The sequence below is a fragment of the Ylistrum balloti genome, unplaced genomic scaffold, assembly GCF_031769215.1.
Source record: "Ylistrum balloti isolate Yb309-2 unplaced genomic scaffold, AGI_CSIRO_Ybal_v1 Utg371392, whole genome shotgun sequence".
In the NCBI taxonomy this organism is placed as follows: Eukaryota; Metazoa; Mollusca; class Bivalvia; order Pectinida; family Pectinidae; genus Ylistrum; species Ylistrum balloti.
Genome location: NW_026782733.1, coordinates 785,359 through 804,039, shown reverse-complemented (window position 1 = coordinate 804,039; position 18,681 = coordinate 785,359). Strand labels below are relative to the sequence as shown.

The 18,681-nt window shown below is 36.4% G+C and overlaps 1 long non-coding RNA gene across 1 annotated transcript in view; it reads left to right on the top strand.

Annotated features, from left to right (window-relative positions):
* LOC132562314 (uncharacterized) overlaps positions 1-18,681 on the top strand; it is a 491,282-nt gene that overhangs the window by 10,726 nt on the left and 461,875 nt on the right. The window lies entirely within an intron of this gene.

Sequence of the window (18,681 nt, the reverse complement as noted above, 5' to 3'; positions counted from 1 at the left end):
AACAAATCAACGGCGTCAGAGAAAAATGGGGTGGGGGGATAATCCTATCAGTATGGAATGTTCAGTCTGCCGTAGACAATACTACTTATATAACGTCAAAAACTTGTAAGTCAATCTATAATGCAGACCTGCTGTGTCACGGCACATGATAGTAGGAGGCTATTAATGTGGAAGAGGCTTGTAGACTTTTTTTTCTGTTGTAACAGCCGATTAAGAACCTCGGAGATACATTAAGGACATGTATTCGGGTATCCATGAAACTTGTTATTCATCACATCTGACAACTACTAAGCTTTGTACTCGAAAGCATTTCTCGAGCAACTGCCATTTATCACATGTGCCTGATGTTAAATACCATCGGGGACGATACTTATACACTCGTGATTACAGGCAATCAGAAATGTTATGGGTTTTTAAAAATTATTATTTATCTTTTTATAAGGCACAAATGTTTTTAAAGCGCCGTGACTTTCGGATTGTATGTAAAATCTGTGCAGATGACACCGATATTTTACATACATTGGTGATGATTTTGTTACGTAAGATCCGACAAGAAATGATGGGTAAAATATTTTAGAATTTAAGTGACAATTGAAAAAGGAAACTGAGTCTTCATAACAAAGGCACTTGGTTTGTATTTACATGTACACAGTTGTACATAGCGTCTTCATGCTATTCTTTTAATGCATACACTGCAGTATAAAAGTATCACTCATGATATGCACATGTTCACATACTTTTGCGATATTTATTTAACAAATTGATACAAACCCAAAGCAGCTCTCTTGGAGTTTCTATAACTGAACCACATAAAAATTAGAATTTTCCTCGTGTCAACGGAACACAAAGCCACAGAGCCCAAGGTAATATAGAGGTGAAGTCGATATACAGACATGGCTTATAATAGAAACTTTTTTGATTTTGTAATCACAATGCGGACAACATTTCAGTAGAGGAAGCTGAAGTAATGATTTCTGACAGGAAACATGATGTAGATGTTTATTTCTATAGATGGCTTCAGTGACCCTGAAGTTTAAACATTGTACCATACAGCAAGCATTAGAAAATCACTGCTTATAGCTGGAGTCAGATTACAAAGTGCTCAGGTTCTCGTAACGGACAGATGGACTGACGAATTTATACCATTACCATATCAACCGCTCTAGAACGAGGGAGATAAACAACTTTCTCCCATTGTTTTTGAAGTATTGATGGCTTAATTGATTGAAAGCAGTTGCCCATGAAAGCTAATCACGTAAAAAAACTATCCACATTTTCCAAACCAATCGCGATAGGCTCAGATTTCTATGGACTCATCTGCAAAGCTCGTGTGAGACAAAACCTGGAACGTTGGTTTGAGTTCGTTCACCTATATTATCAAATAAAAGTATGAATACATGTTTGATGTTTGAATCTATGAGGTTTTTATTGATAGAAAAACAGAGATATGTACTAAAGAAGGTTTAGTTGCATAGAATAAACCATAATGCATTGCTAATTGGCACAGACTAATGCGGAATGACATTCTTATAAGCACAGACCAATGCGGAAAGCTATGCTTATAAACACAGAAGAATGCGGAACGCCGTGCTTGTAATCAGAGACCAATGCGGAAGGCCATGCTTATAAGAACAGGTCAATGCGGAATGCCAGACCAACACGTAACGTCATGCTTATAAGCAGAGAAGAATGCGGAACGACATTCTTATAAGCAAAGACCAATGCGAAAAGCCATGCTTATAAACACAGAAGAATGCGGAACGCCGTGCTTGTAATCAGAGACCAATGCGGAAGGCCATGCTTATAAGAACAGGTCAATGCGGAATGCCAGACCAACACGTAACGTCATGCTTATAAGCAAAGACCAATGCGGAAAGCCATGCTTATAAGCACAGAAGAATGCGGAATGCCATGTTTATAAGCACAGACCAATGCGGAAAGTCATGCTTATAAGCACAGAAGAATACGGAAAGCCATGTTTATAAGCACAGACGAATACGGAAAGTCATGCTTATAGGCACAGAAGTATGCAGAAAGTCATGCTTATAAGCAAAGAAGTATGCAGAAAGTCATGCTTAAAAGCACAGAAATATGCAGAAACCCATGCTTATAAGCACAAAAGTATGCGGAACGCCGTTCTTATCAGCACAGACCAATGCAGAAAGCTATGCTGTTAAGCGTAGAAGTCGCAGGCTTCTTAAACTGTATCATCCGTTTAGGATTTTAAAAATGGACGATGTTATTTAGAGGTTCACTAAACGCTATATAGTGGTCGGGTTTCGCTGCGGTAATGCACTCGCCTTTCACCTAGACAAACGGGGTTTGGTTTCCCGATCGAAAAAGGGTTAAAGAATAATGAAAAGGTATCGTATCACCGTTTTGGTAGACAAGGTATTTACCGCATTAAGATCCCTCGCGCGCTTCCATCCAGACTAAGAAAAGCTGATAGCTTGCTTCGTTGTTGTTGTAAAAGAAGCTAAGTTTATACTTAAATCTAAATACAGATAATATTGGATCTACGTACTCCATAAAAACATTTTAGAATCTCCTTTTTGTCTCTTTATCTCTTCTTTATTCCAAGTCATCTCTCTGGCCTGTCATCACACTACATAGCCTACCGTGACTGGGATCAAGGTTAATGACACTAGCGTGACCAGACCTGGACTATTTATACATGGATTTCGAGTTAAAAATGTTGCTTTTCCCCCGTGTTAATAGACCAACATAAAATCCATCTCTACCTACACAGAGGTAATCTCTCTGAGCTCATCACTGACATGTCGATTGGGAAAATTTCTTCTGATCAGATTTTATGACCCGTAAGGAAGATGACTGTTTTAAGGAATCAATTAGCTTAAACCATGAAAAGCAATGATAACGCCGTGTAATCTGTATTGGTATCGTCTCCTAATCTGCCTTTCAACTGGCAAAGACAGGTGAAAGAGTACATCGAGTAAATATATCGGGGATCTATCCGATTGTAGTGTGGATTTCGTCCGTCATAGAACAACAAGAATTTATCAAAGCATGCAAAATTGACATCCCGAACTCTTTACACAGTCCAGCTAAAAACTTCTTTACGACGAAACACGAAAAAGACATTAAATTGTACTATTTTTAATCCTTAATTGGTTAGTATCACTTTTTGTTGTAGTTATCAAGTGCGGGAAGACAAAACTGTAATCTGATAAACATTTACGACATTTCACGTTCAGTAACCAAGTGCGGTAACTAATTAGAGTATTTTGGTAGCATATCAAAAAGAGCTCATTTTTTCTATCTTGTTACTCCCATATAAGGCAGGCACGACCAGTCATCACTTCATACAGCCCTTAGGTGTATTCACTTGCTGTCCGTCTTTCGAGTTTAAACTCTTTTCTGACGTCTTTTCGTTAAGTCGCTACGAAATGAGGATAATTAGCGGGGGGTGAAAAGACAAAGATTACCGTTCGGTCTGGAATGGAAAAAATCAGCCACTTTACAGTTCTTAGAATGAAGTCTGGTTAAAGTTTTAGTAGTCATAAAAAGTGGAGTGAAATAATTGAGTATGTTAGTCCCTATGTTGTTTTCCTTTTTTATTTTTTTACTAATGATTTAAATCTGTACAGCAAGTTAATAAAATGAATACCAAAACAGAGGGAAAGCAAAAATGAAGAAAGCAATTTGAATGAACAATATTAAATATATTGATGAAAAAGTATCATTGATAATTTAGTACATCCTTTAGGCCCAGGACACCGGGTATAACATCGTTGATCTATCATTAATCTTTGACTCCGTATTCCATTCTGTGCTGGAAAAAAATTCTTTTCTTTGCAGGAAAACGTATCTCCAAAAAATCAATGATCTTCTTATTATTTTCGTTTTTTAATTGCATAAATTAAGAAAGGGACTGAAGACTGTAATTAAACGTGTAGGCGTTAGTTACAGTACATAGAAATCGACAACATAGGAGATAACAGGCACGTCCTAGTAAATTACATTATCTACATATCATCGTAGAGATAACAGGCACGTCCTAGTAAACTACATTATCTACATATCATCTTAGAGATAACAGGCACGTCCTAGTAAACTACATTATCTACATATCATCTTAGAGATAACAGGCACGTCCTAGTAAACTACATTATCTACATATCATCTTAGAGATAACAGGCACGTCCTAGTAAACTACATTATCTACATATCATCTTAGAGATAACAGGCACGTCCTAGTAAACTACATTATCTACATATCATCTTAGAGATAACAGGCACGTCCTAGTAAACTACATTATCTACATATCATCTTAGAGATAACAGGCACGTCCTAGTAAACTACATTATCTACATATCATCTTAGAGATAACAGGCACGTCCTAGTAAACTACATTACTGTGGATTCATTTTATTTCGTGGGGGTCCAATTTTCGTTGTTTTCGTGGATGAGCAAATCCACGAATTTAAAAACACAACGAAATATGAACTACTTACTAAAGTAATTTTGAAATTTGACCAAGTAATCTTTGCCGACACCGGAAACGTCCACCGGTAATGACAGAAGCCCCGTAATTAGTCGGGAGTCGGGTAGTCTGAGGCTCGACATGGATACGCTAAATTGGTGTCAACGATATATAATTATATATTATTAAACATAACAAAGGGTAAGTACCCATTGTGATGCTAAGTATGATGGGATCGCAGTCGTTAGCGACACTGTGGACACTAGGCTTGATCGGACCATCCTGTCGATTGAAGAGTGGATCCGTATTTCTATCCGACTACAGGTTCACAATAATTATTAATAATGCAGATCTTGTTTACACACCTGTTTACACACATGGTCCAATCGTTACGCGTGGTGTTTTCATATGACTGCGGTACACCGACTGATCAGCACACAATGTTTATCCACTGAAAACAATTGTTTCTGATAATTACCGATTGATTACACGCCAGGATATATACTGATTTGTGGTTTGATATTAATGCGAGACTGTTGTAAACAGCGTTATAAAAACACAGGACGCCATCTTGAAAAAAAACGTTCTTTTATTCTTGTCATTAGTGTTAATTCCTGTGAACATAGCCTTAATACAAACAGAAATAATTTCGACTGGAAGCAAAAAGAGAAAATTCTAACGTTTTTATTTTTTTCCCACAGAATCAAAAATCCACGAATTTATGAGTCCACGAAACTGTCTAATTTGTAGAAACAACGAAAATTGAACCCAACGAAAATAAATGAATCCACAGTATCTACATATCATCTTAGAGATAACAGGCACGTCCTAGTAAACTACATTATCTACATATCATCTTAGAGATAACAGGCACGTCCTAGTAAACTACATTATCTACATATCATCTTCGATATTTATTGTAATTTTACGTTTTCATTAAGCACAAACTTATCTATCCTGTTTTGGAATTCAATAAACAAGTGTTCTGGTCTTGAAGCATTGGCCTCTTCTAATTAGTCCTACCTTTTGGTGTCTACTTGGAATACTAAATGTATGAACATACATTGTTGTGAAATACCGCCCGTTCCTAAAAACTGAAGGAAGGTCTCAAACCAGAGAAGACTAAGGACGAAAGTTTATAGAATAATGTTGAATATCATTTGTTAACAAGAATGGACCATATGATTAACTAATAAAATGATATATCATAAATGCAAAAGATAATATGATTTTAATACATGTCAATAGTCTTAGGCATGTTAGCAATTAAATTACATTCCAATACGATTTACCTGTCGTGTTTCAATGCAAGGAGAAGGAAATGTGGAGGTTCAACAGGGATTCTTTTTTTCTTTTTTTTTCTTTCTTTCTAGAGGTATGTTTGAATTATTCAAATGTCAGCATTTTGTTTATAGAAAATAATAACAAAAACTTTTTAACGAAAATGTCCACAGCCCAGAATAACTTTGATTCTCAGTTTCAATGAATCAGAACAGAGCCTCCTAGGACTATTAACAAGAATGGTGAAAGTCATCATCATAGTAAAAGCACTCACAACACAGTGTTCGTATATTTTTATCTTCGAAACTGTAATTGATTTTTGCAATCACAGAATAGCGATATTTCAACCGTAATGCGAGCCATCATTCCCGTTCCACCGTAAGATAATTCTATAACTCCCGGAGGCCATTATGAAGTCGTATCCTTGGTAAAAAGGTCAAAGAAATGTGTTAATAGTATCACGATAGCGATATCAACTTCAATTTGTAATGGAATTTAATAATAAAATCTGTCTTTTTCAAGTGTGATAATGTGTATTGTTTTGACATCTTGACAGGAACAATCTGTTTATGTCCCGATGAGCCTGTATAGTTCAAGGACAGAACGATGGGTTATGGGAGAGGCGATAATTCTTAGAAATGTTAATTATCAGTTGAATTGAAAACCGCATAATTTCATTTAATGAAAATGTGATATTTTAAAATTTTGATAACAAAACTGAAGAAAATATGATTGTATTAATCTAGCTGTTACGCCCCGCTAAATGTACGGAAACATTTGGACGTCAGGAAGGGGGTTTATATCGGAAGTAACACTAAGCAACACACATCAGTCAGCACGGCAGTTGGTGTTGCAAACATTGCTTACGGGGAAAAAAGAGATCACAGTTGTAAAGCCAGAGTATTGTATAAATTTATATAGAGATACTAGACTGGGATCGTGGCGCCCACCATTGAATAATATTTATTGTTTCTAGGCAATACTGATTTTTTCCATTTCCTCTTAATCATTTGATAACAAGGGAATCCATCATATGAAGCATTCTCTTTAATGACTTCAGCTGTTGATATGACGTTAAACAAAATAAACCAAACCATGATATAAAATTTAAGAAAGATTTATCAAGAATTTTCTGTAAAAAAGTCAGAAATTGCAAATGTCAAAATCCAAGATGGTCTATCATCAGCAAATTTCTTTTCTAGAGCAGACACAAAATTGAGTGAGCACAACTCGAGACCAAGGGGTACCAGCATATGAAATTTGAGAAATATCCATCTTGTTCTTCTCCAGTATGGCGATAATAATTTCTTATAGTCAAAGTCCAAGATTGCTGCCTGTCAGCCATTTTGTCTTTCCGATTAATTCCAAAATCAATAAACATAACTAAGGACCAAGGGGAACCTACATATGAAATCTGAAATAGCTCCATCCTTTACTTCGCAAGAAATAACGGGACCAATTATTGTTTAAAGGATGGATGAATGGACAACGGACTTAAGACGATTTGAATGACATACTATCTATTAAAAGGACGCCATGAACCTGAGCACGACAAACTGGATGAAAGTCAGTTGTTCTATTGGCACCCAACACTACATCATACGCAAGCCCAGAGAAATGTAATCAGAATACTAAAAATTCCAAACCTAGCTGATGAAATCCTTAAATTAATGGATGTTATTTACTAGCTTTACAGTGATGTAAGTGTGTAACACACACCGAAACATGTTCATAAATCTTTTTACATGAATTAGGTAGAATTCGAGAAATTTTGATAAACTTTCTGTACAATAGCTTCAAACTATGGAAAAATGAGTAATTGTACTTTTGTTTCAATAACTACAAAAACAATGCACAAATTGAATATAGTAAAGATTTTTTAAAATAAATACCGGTTCATTGATATCAAACTTCATTTAGTAATTGCCAAAAGGGTAGGGTCGCGAGACGTATGAAACTTTGTGACTTGGTACAAATCCAGCTGATTTAGAATACATCCTGTGAAATCGATTAGCCAGATGAGTACAAACGAGGGCAGTCTTATGTAAGTATCTGAACTAAGAGAGATCTTAAGGTTCGTGTGTGTCACTTATCCTCCTCACATTTAACCAAACGTATACATAATACGTCTTTGGAGTCTATGACTGCAGACCGCCCGAGTGAAACATTTTTTCTCAAGACATGAAGGGTTCTGTAGTCGTTTATAAGCTTCCGGAATGAGTATTTATGAGGAACTGGAATGTTCATTTCTATTTGTGATATATTTTTTTGTATTTGTGAGTATATTTAGGTATTCTGAGTAACAATGACCGTTGATATGTGCTTTCAGTGTGAATTAATACATATCTTAATGATTAGTATTTGTGATTATTGACGAGCACAAATTTGTAAGAACATTTATCTTTAGTTATTTCCCTGTGACATATTTTGAGTATCGTTTTGCATTAATGAGTACTGTTACATATTTTTGATTACCAGTACATATTTCAAAGTATTGTTGCATTTTTGTGAGTAACTTTACGTGTTTCTGAGTATCGCTATGTATTTCAGAGTATCGTTATATAGTAAAGAGTCACAGTAAATATTGATGAGTATTTTACGGAATCCTAATGTGTTACATCACTCATCACTACCAGATAACTTATCTCGTTATTACAATATAACTATCTCGTTATTACAACTATCTCGTTATTACAACTATCTCGTTATTACAATACAACTACCTCGTTAATACTATATAACTATCTCGTTATTACAATACAACTATCTCGTTATTATAATACAACTATCTCGTTATTACAATACAACTATCTCGTTATGACAATACAACTATCGCGTTATTACAATACAACTATCGCGTTATTACAATACAACTATCGCGTTATTACAATACAACTATCGCGTTATTACAATACAACTATCTCGTTATTACAATACAACTTGTCTCGTTATGACAATATAACTATCTCGTTATGACATTATAACTATCTCGTTATTACAATACAACTATCGCGTTATTACAATACAACTATCGCGTTATTACAATACAACTATCTTGTTATTACAATACAACTATCTTGTTATTACAATACAACTATCTTGTTATTACAATACAACTATCTTGTTATTACAATACAACTATCTCGTTATTAGCTATCTTGTAATACATGACAATATAACTATCTCGTTATGACAATACAACTATCTCGTTATTACAATACAACTACCCCGTTATTACAATACAACTATCCCGTTATTACAATACAACTATCGCGTTATTACAATACAATCTCGTTATTACAACTATCTCGTTATTACAATACAACTATCTCGTTATTAGCTATCTTGTAATAACGAAATATCTATCTAGTATCGACGAAACCCCAAGACCGGGACCAACGAATTATAATGAGATTAAACAAATCTGTTACCTGCAACTTAACGAGATAGGGGTACCTTAGTCGAGGGCTAAGATCCTGTAACATAATCACAATAATCACAACCGAGGCATCAGCCAAAGTTAGGATGTTACAGGATCATAGCCCGAGATTAGTATACACCGATCTCGCTCAGTTACAGGTTATAGATTTTTCTCGCACCTACAACTCTGATAATTATTCAATATTTCATCAGAGTTTGGCGTATCCCGTGGGAACCTCAAACTACCCACACAGCCTCTTCATTTTTAAACAACATTTGGATAGTGCCGCGTAAACAATGTAGGCCGTACTTACAAAAACTACAACACATTTTACAGTGAAGATATTACTTTATTTAGACATCAGGAATCTTAAAAACATAAAAAAAAAGATACACACACAAAATAACATAAAGCAGAGAGTAAAATTTTAACCGACACGCGGACGAATACACCGATGCGTAAAAACATCCGTGAAAACGTACGTTAGGGTACTAGAGAGATCGGGCGAGATAGAAAAATCTAGGATGTGGTATTACGTGAGATATCCCTGTCTGAGTTGCGAGAATACGGAAGCCAGTATGTGTCATATTGAATTGTTAATTAATCAATTATCATTATTAGTAAGATAGATTCATAGAAATGCCGAGATAGCAATGTAAGCTCTCTAGTAATAAAGAAATACGTTGTAAGTTATCTAGTTTTAACGAGATACAATGTAAGCTCTCTTGTAATACCTATTTACCTTTAAACTGTCTAATGATAACAAAATACAAGATATCTTGTGAAAACGATATACATTGTAAGCTCTATAGTCTCTATTATTGATAACGAGGGTTAACGTAAGCTCTCTTTTAATAACGAGAAACCATGTAAGATCTCTAGTAATAACGAAATACGATGTAAGCACTCTAGTTATAACTAGTTACAATGTAAGCTCTTTAGCGATAACGAGATACAATGTAAGCTCTTTAGCGATAACGAAATACAATGTAAGCTCTTTAGTGACAACAAGATACAATGTAAGCTCTTTAGTGACAACAAGATACAATGTAAGCTCTTTAGTGATAACAAGATACAATGTAACGAAATCAGTCGTCCGCATACGTCTCCTGATTTTGCGAGGGCGTTAAGCCCGTAATATCATGGATTTCTAGCATATAACATATTCTCTCATCAAGCAGAAAGTTTATATTCTTCTGTCATGATTATTAAAAGAAATGTAAGGAATCATTGAGACATAAATCTAAAATTCCACGATGTCCCAGCCCTAAAAATCTTAGCTACCCCATGATTACTGACATTTAGCTGACATCGGTACGAGATTTAACATTTCTTTGTGAATGCATCATCATTTCTATGTTACCCTTCCCCAACACATGTTATCAGATTTTCAGTGTCCTCGTTTCTTGATTTGTTCGGACCAATAACGTTTGGAGTTATGATGAGAAAGTCTGTCGTTAAAGTTATTCAAATCTATTTATCATGACGTACAGATAAATTGAGAACAGAAAAGCAGCAAACGCTTCGAAGGATGCAAAACAAGAAAGTGAACAGGAGACAGCTTTGTGTACCATGACTTTATGTGAATTCCAACGTCTCTAAAACATAGATAACACTTTTCAATGGAATTAACACCACATAACCTTTCAACCCCTGTCATTTTATGGAATTCACATGTGTGTAAGCCACACAAAAGAACCACCTTTTCAGGAATGTATTGATGATTTAAATATCGAAAAACAGTTATCCGAAAGCTGACAAAAGATATCTAAATTTATTAAAACGTTAGACAAACGTTGCGCACAAATCCTCGCGCTCGATTCAGAGCATGTATTCCAACAGTAAATTAGTGGCACGAGCAGGTTATGCTGCTTGCACGTGCAAGGTGCTAAGGTAGGGCGTTTATGTGGCAACATAACTGACATGAATCTCGTGCAGGGAAATGTTACATCAGAACATTTATTTGTCCTAAACCCTATCGGAGTACAGGCGAGAGCCGCGTTACGTAATTGTCTGGGTCGAGAGAGGTCGAAAGGCGCCTACTGTCACTCTTTGTCTATTTTCAACGGCAAAAACACGTGTTTTGTTAGAATGGTTTATGGCATTCCAGGGCTGCAAGATTTCAAGCATTTCTTTTGGCAACAGTTGAGATTTTTGCTACTGAGAAAAAAAAGTGATATTTTCAGCTTAAAATTATCTTGTACTTAGGGAGTTGTGTAAATGAGAGTTATCTCCCTTGAAACGTTTTTTTCCCTCCGACAAAGCCTGTTGATTACTACGCCAAATAAGTTTGTATGGAGCAGATTCAGTAGCTTCAGTATTGACAAATGTAGCCTATGTTATCAATGGCGTCCTCCAGAAGCGAACCTCAGAAGTAGTATGATGACAGGCTATGAAACATTATCTAACAGCAGCCATCTGGTAAATTTAAATACCATTGATTCTACAGCAACGGATTCGAGACATCGAACATTATGATTGGAAGTGGAGATATGCTAAAGGTTGTTTACACAAACAGTTCTCGTCAGCACATTCAGGTCACGAGAGTTGTACTGAATGTAGCAAATCGATTTGATCGTTCCAATTTAATTTTTGAGGGGATTGATACAGTACAAGTGTCCTTATCTTTCCGCACACAAAAGTCCCTAGTCTCTTGTTGGAGATGCCATTGTTTTTCACAACAAATGCTATATGACAAGGGACATGGGTAGAAATCCCTAGTTCTACAGGGGCTATACTTAGTCGCCTCCCATATTATTATGCAGATGGATTCTTTGACTTTACCGGGTTCCTGAGTTTGGAAGACAATATAGATCCCGATCGTACAAGTGGGCAAACATTTATCACATCGTCCGACATGCGCTGATTAATATTTTTATCATGCTTCACCATCAAAGATAATTAGTGTACACAATTAGAAGTTTTTATATAATTATTTACATATTGAACAGATATAATCACATTCACGTGGACTTAAATGCTTATGCTATGATAATTCAAATAACGAAATTTAGAGGAACAAGGAAAGAATTTGTCTGTAGTATATTGCTACATACCGCAAGATGCACCTAATTCTCGGATATTAATACAAGTTAAGGATAGTATTTCTGATGTCTTCTGTTTAGGGAACATAAGAAACCCTGATGATATGGTCTGTTGTACCTTGTATTCTATAACATGATTCGTAGGCGATGGTGCGACTAAAGGTGAACTTTTAGCAGAATCGTGTGTTTTCTGAAAGGAAGAAATGTCTGACCTGTTGCCCCATTGCGATATCTCGATTTTTTGCTTTCTTCCCTGCATATTCTTTTCATTGTTGGTGTCCTTCTCGGAATTCGTCGACATATGACCATCGCTTTTGCCAGGACTCTGAATCCTGTAAAATCATATAAACTGAATAAGTTGTCTACAAACTGGAGACTTCCAGTAGAAGATCCAGGTAGACGGTAGGATCAATTTGTTGTCATTTTTGGAAAATCGATATTTATTTAAAAGCAAACAAAGGCATGTGTGGAATATAATAATACAGTAACGAAATACAGGAAGAATCATCGGAATATTGAATTACAAAGCCGCTTATCATGTGAATGCTTATGTCTCTATGAGAAACCGTGCAAAACGTTTTTCTTTAATCACTATAATCAACGTATCAGTATTCTGGGTTCTCTTGAATAGCCGTAAATCTGTTGGTATTATTCAATATGGAATTAGAATCGACATTATTTAAATCAAAGTCTCCAGCTACCTTAAGTTTACTTGGCCTGCCTTAAAACGCAATTAACATAAGCACCAACAACAGATACATTAATGTATATGTTACGTAATCAAAAACGATAAGATCCCACTTCTGTCTGTTTTGAAATCGCTTTATCTTAAATCTAAATGGTATGCAGAAAGTCTTTAACTGTTCACCGAAAGCTTCAAGGATTCCAGTGTTGTAAATTGAGAACATATGAGAAGCTATATTTACTCTCCTCTTTAGTTGTAAATCAACAACAAATTAAAGCCTGTTCTGACTAGGATACCCATCGGTCTGACATTTGTGCACTGTGTGATTTCAAACCTTATTGCGTCGTGTTTGATTAACATTCTGCTTTAAAAGTCATTTAAAAGTAAGGAAAAGTGCGATAATGACGTTCGTTAGTTACATAACGCGCTTAACCACTTTTAATAACTGTACTTAATAGAATGGAGAATTAATCTTGTGAATACATTCAACTGAATCTTCGAAACATTCAATTGTATTTTCAAAATATTTGCTGAATTGATAATGTGCCATACCATTTTGCCTACAATCCTACAAGGATGTTTATAGCGCGGGAGAAGATATCAAATTTGATATATTGTTTCTTAGCCACAGAAATTGTTTCTTTACTTTTGTTCATTCATCGAGTCTGCGATATTTTTTCCGCGAGTTGTTTTTGCTGCATTTTCCCATAGAGTACGGAGAGAGGTAACCTGTTTTTAAACTTTCCGACTTGGTAGCACTTTAAGATTGGTTTTCTGATGGCCATATCTTCAATTGGCACCACTGTCACGTGATCCAAGCTCCATGTGCCTGACAGTGAGCAAGTCATAAAACAAATCATTATATAAACAAACATTCACAATAACAACTATTTATTCCCGAAATATTCCACCAGCAGTGATGTGTTATTTAGAGTCTAATGGATTAGCTTGAGGGTTTGATATATATGCTCCATAACAGATAGTAATTTACATTGGTAATGGAGACAGTCGTTTCGTGTCATTCTAAGGACTATACAATAGGTTTTTGTCTATTGCGATTTTTAGGTCATCTGGACCCGAAGGGTCCGATGACCTATAGTCATCATGCTTCGTCCGTCGTCGTCCGCCGTGCGCCGTGCGCCGTCCGCCGTGCGCCGTGCGCCGTCCGTAAACTTTTCATTCAAACGACTTCTTCTCAAATACTAGAAGGTCTAGGGGGCTAATACTTGGCACAGAGGATACTGGCATGGAGCTCTACCAAGTTTGTTCAAATGAATGACCTTGACCCACTTTAAAGGTCACAGGGGTCAAATATGTTAAAATCTTTAAACAACTTCTTCTCATTAACCAAAAGGCTCAGAGTGTAGATATTGGGCCTGTGACATGCTGGGATGAAGGACTACCAAGTTTGTTCAAATGAATGACCTTGAACCACTTTAAAGGTCACAGGGGTCAAATATGTTAAAATCTTTAAACAACTTCTTCTCATTAACCAAAAGGCTCAGAGTGTAGATATTGGGCCTGTGACATGCTGGGATGAAGGACTACCAAGTTTGTTCAAATGAATGACCTTGAACCACTTTAAAGGTCACAGGGGTCAAATATGTTAAAATCTTTAAACAACTTCTTCTCAATAACCAAAAGGCTCAGATTGCTGATATTGTGCCTGTGGCATGCTGGGATGAAGGGCTATCAAGTTTGTTTAAATGAATGACCTTGAACAACTTTCAAGGTCACAGGGGTCAAATATGTCAAAATCTTTAAATAACTTCTTCTCAAATACTAGAAGGCCTAGGGGGCTAATACGTGGCCCATAGCATGCTGGCATGGAGCCCTACAAAGTTTGTTCAAATGAATGACCTTGGCCCACTTTCAAGGTCACAGGGGTCAAATATGTTAAAATATACAAAGGACTTCATCTCAATAAGCAAAAGTCTATGAGTGCCGATATTGGGTCTGTAGCATGCTGGGAGGAAAGGCTACCAAGTTTATTTAAATGAAATGACCTTGAACAACTTTCAAGGTCGCAGGGGTCAAATATGTCAAAATCTTTAAATAACTTCTTCTCAAATACTAGAAGGCCTAGGGGGCTAATACTTGGCCCATAGCATGCTGGCATGGAGCCCTACAAAGTTTGTTCAAATGAATGACCTTGGCCCACTTTCAAGGTCACAGGGGTCAAATATGTTAAAATATACAAAGGACTTCATCTCAATAAGCAAAAGTCTATGAGTGCCGATATTGGGTCTGTAGCATGCTGGGAGGAAAGGCTACCAAGTTTATTCAAATGAATAACCTCAACCCACTTTCAAGGTCACAGGGGTCAAATATGTTAAAATCTTTAAACAACTTCTTCTCAATAACCAAAAGGCTCAGATTGCTGATATTGTGCCTGTGGCATGCTGGGATGAAGGGCTATCAAGTTTGTTTAAATGAATGACCTTGAACAACTTTCAAGGTCACAGGGATCAAATATGTCAAAATCTTTAAATAACTTCTTCTCAAATACTAGAAGGCCTAGGGGGCTAATACTTGGCCCATAGCATGCTGGCATGGAGCCCTACAAAGTTTGTTCAAATGAATGACCTTGGCCCACTTTCAAGGTCACAGGGGTCAAATATGTTAAAATATACAAAGGACTTCATCTCAATAAGCAAAAGTCTATGAGTGCCGATATTGGGTCTGTAGCATGCTGGGAGGAAAGGCTACCAAGTTTATTCAAATGAATAACCTCAACCCACTTTCAAGGTCACAGGGGTCAAATATGTTAAAATCTTTAAACAACTTCTTCTCAATAACCAAAAGGCTCAGATTGCTGATATTGTGCCTGTGGCATGCTGGGATGAAGGGCTATCAAGTTTGTTTAAATGAATGACCTTGAACAACTTTCAAGGTCACAGGGATCAAATATGTCAAAATCTTTAAATAACTTCTTCTCAAATACTAGAAGGCCTAGGGGGCTAATACTTGGCCCATAGCATGCTGGCATGGAGCCCTACAAAGTTTGTTCAAATGAATGACCTTGGCCCACTTTCAAGGTCACAGGGGTCAAATATGTTAAAATATACAAAGGACTTCATCTCAATAAGCAAAAGTCTATGAGTGCCGATATTGGGTCTGTAGCATGCTGGGAGGAAAGGTTACCAAGTTTATTTAAATGAATGACTTTGAACAACTTTCAAGGTCGCAGGGGTCAAATATGTCAAAATCTTTAAATAACTTCTTCTCAAATACTAGAAGGCCTAGGGGGCTAATACTTGGCCCATAGCATGCTGGCATGGAGCCCTACAAAGTTTGTTCAAATGAATGACCTTGGCCCACTTTCAAGGTCACAGGGGTCAAATATGTTAAAATATACAAAGGACTTCATCTCAATAAGCAAAAGTCTATGAGTGCCGATATTGGGTCTGTAGCATGCTGGGAGGAAAGGCTACCAAGTTTATTCAAATGAATGACCTCAACCCACTTTCAAGGTCACAGGGGTCAAATATGTTAAAATATACAAACGACTTCTTCTCAACAAGCAAAAGTCCATGAGTGCTGATATTGGGCCTGTAAGATGCTTGGAGGAGAGGCTACCAAGTTTGTTCAAATGAATGACCTCAACCCACTTTTTAGGTTTGGCTTGCTTTTTGTCAGATGACCGTTAAGGCCCATGGGCCTCTTGTTTTCTTTTGTTATCATTTTTTGTAACCAATTGAAGTAACTCTTTTCTTTTTATTTTGTTCATTTACACAATTTGAGGCCAGTATTCACATGACTGTATCTGCTGGATTTAGCGGCGGATTCATTATTCGAATTTCCAATTCGTTGATTGCATTGATTCTTTTAATGAAATTTCCACAGTTACCGTGTTGGTAATTAGAGATTTCTAAAAAGACACAAATTAGATTTTTAAAGTTTTGAATCTCCAATCTGCTATTCGGATCTCCTGTCTCCATATATCAACATCAGGCCAACTGTGGTGCTTAGGAACATAATGTTAATATATATAGATATTTTGTATGGCCATATGATACATGCGAGTATTTCCAATGGTCGTTTTATGGCGATTTGATACAGGAATTCCTTGTACGTAGTCCTATGTGATAGATAAGTATACAGCTATACTATTAGTTTTTTAGTGATAGGAATGGTGCAGTATAGCCGTTTCTGTAACATGTCCTCGGGTGAAATATTTGGAGATTTACCGTATGTATTTGTGCTAGCAATGTTAGTAAATGGAAGGCTTTATTGAAGTGCTTCATGGGTATATTTTTCGACATGACATTAAACCGTATACATACGGTATTTGTAACAGTTGATTCAAATTTGCAAGGTATCGGCAACTGACAGAAACAATCACAACACAAGGTTTCAAAAGATGCAGGTTGAGGAAAATTACAGGGAAGTTTTACGGTTTAACAATGATCTTGATTAGACGAATTCTATTTCTTTGCGCGACATGAAGTGGGATATGTTTAATACTCGTTAGAATGTCAGATGGTTCCGTTGTTGTTCAATTTGTTTTCAATTGGGAACTTAACATTACTTGCTTGGATTGACCAATATTTACATGGCGGGCGTCGTTGATGAAGCAAATGACGCTTACCCTTCCTCACACCTGGTCTTATTCTTTCTGTGCTTTTTCAGGAGTCGTCCTGTAAATATATATCCTTAGTTCATATTTTGCAATCGTTTCATCGAATATCGTTATCTTTTTAATTGTTTCGCACAAAAAAAAAGTTTTTTATTCATAATCAGAACTACGAAAACAATTGCAAATTGATGATTTGTACGATTTTTCATGTAATACTAGTGGATGCATTAAACTATAACTTGAAATGATATTTCTGCTCCCTGTCTGTCACTTGGCATCAAATGGGATATGCAAGGACTATTCGTTTTAATTAAATGGTTGTGGTGTCATGCTACAAAGTCGAGATAAAAATGTTCGTCAGTGGAACCTTCATCGACAGAAATCGTTTCTAAATGGCCTCGCGAGGACGTAAAACTAACTGACAGATGACTTGGTTGTTGAGTGCCGACCAAGAGAGGTCGGTTATAGATTTTACTCAGTGCCATGATATACCGAAGTTGTTAAGACTTTCGCAGCATTGAATCGGACGCAAGTTGGCTCGTTATTTTTTTAACTTGAGCGATTAGGGCGTCATATTTCAGTGTCAAGTTAATAACATTTCAGTGTGATGACACTATAAAACGTCCGACAATAGTCTCATCATCTATGAACACCGTCATCATATGATCATGGCTGTTGCAAGTCCACGAAACTCTAAAACAATATATAAATAGATAATGGGAACGAGAAGGCAGTTAATCTACATAAAGAGTTCCTTATCCAGAGCGTAACGAAAGCGGGATGTTCTAAACGATTCGCATTGATTGGTCATTTTCCAGTTAAAAAAGTGTGATTTACCGCTGAATATCGATATAATTACACTCTGATGACAAATTGTATATAGGTATAGATGTTAATTAACAGAGAACTATCAATATTTGGGTATATATATTTCTATATGTAGGTTTCTCTACTTGTTTCTAGAGCATTGACTCCAAATAGCCTCATGAATGCGACATCGATTTCTTTCAGAAATCCAACTTGTATTGCCAACTCTAACACATTCATTACTACTGCCCCCGATCTGCCCCGTATTTCTATCATATTATGTAAGCAATGCTACAAGTGGAATGACTTATAACCCGACGCGTGCCTTTTGATCCTCAGTGCTGATGTCTTTCATACAGATCTATGGTAGTAATTACTATTGACTGGTGGTGTTATCCTCCGGAACTCTTCAATGACTG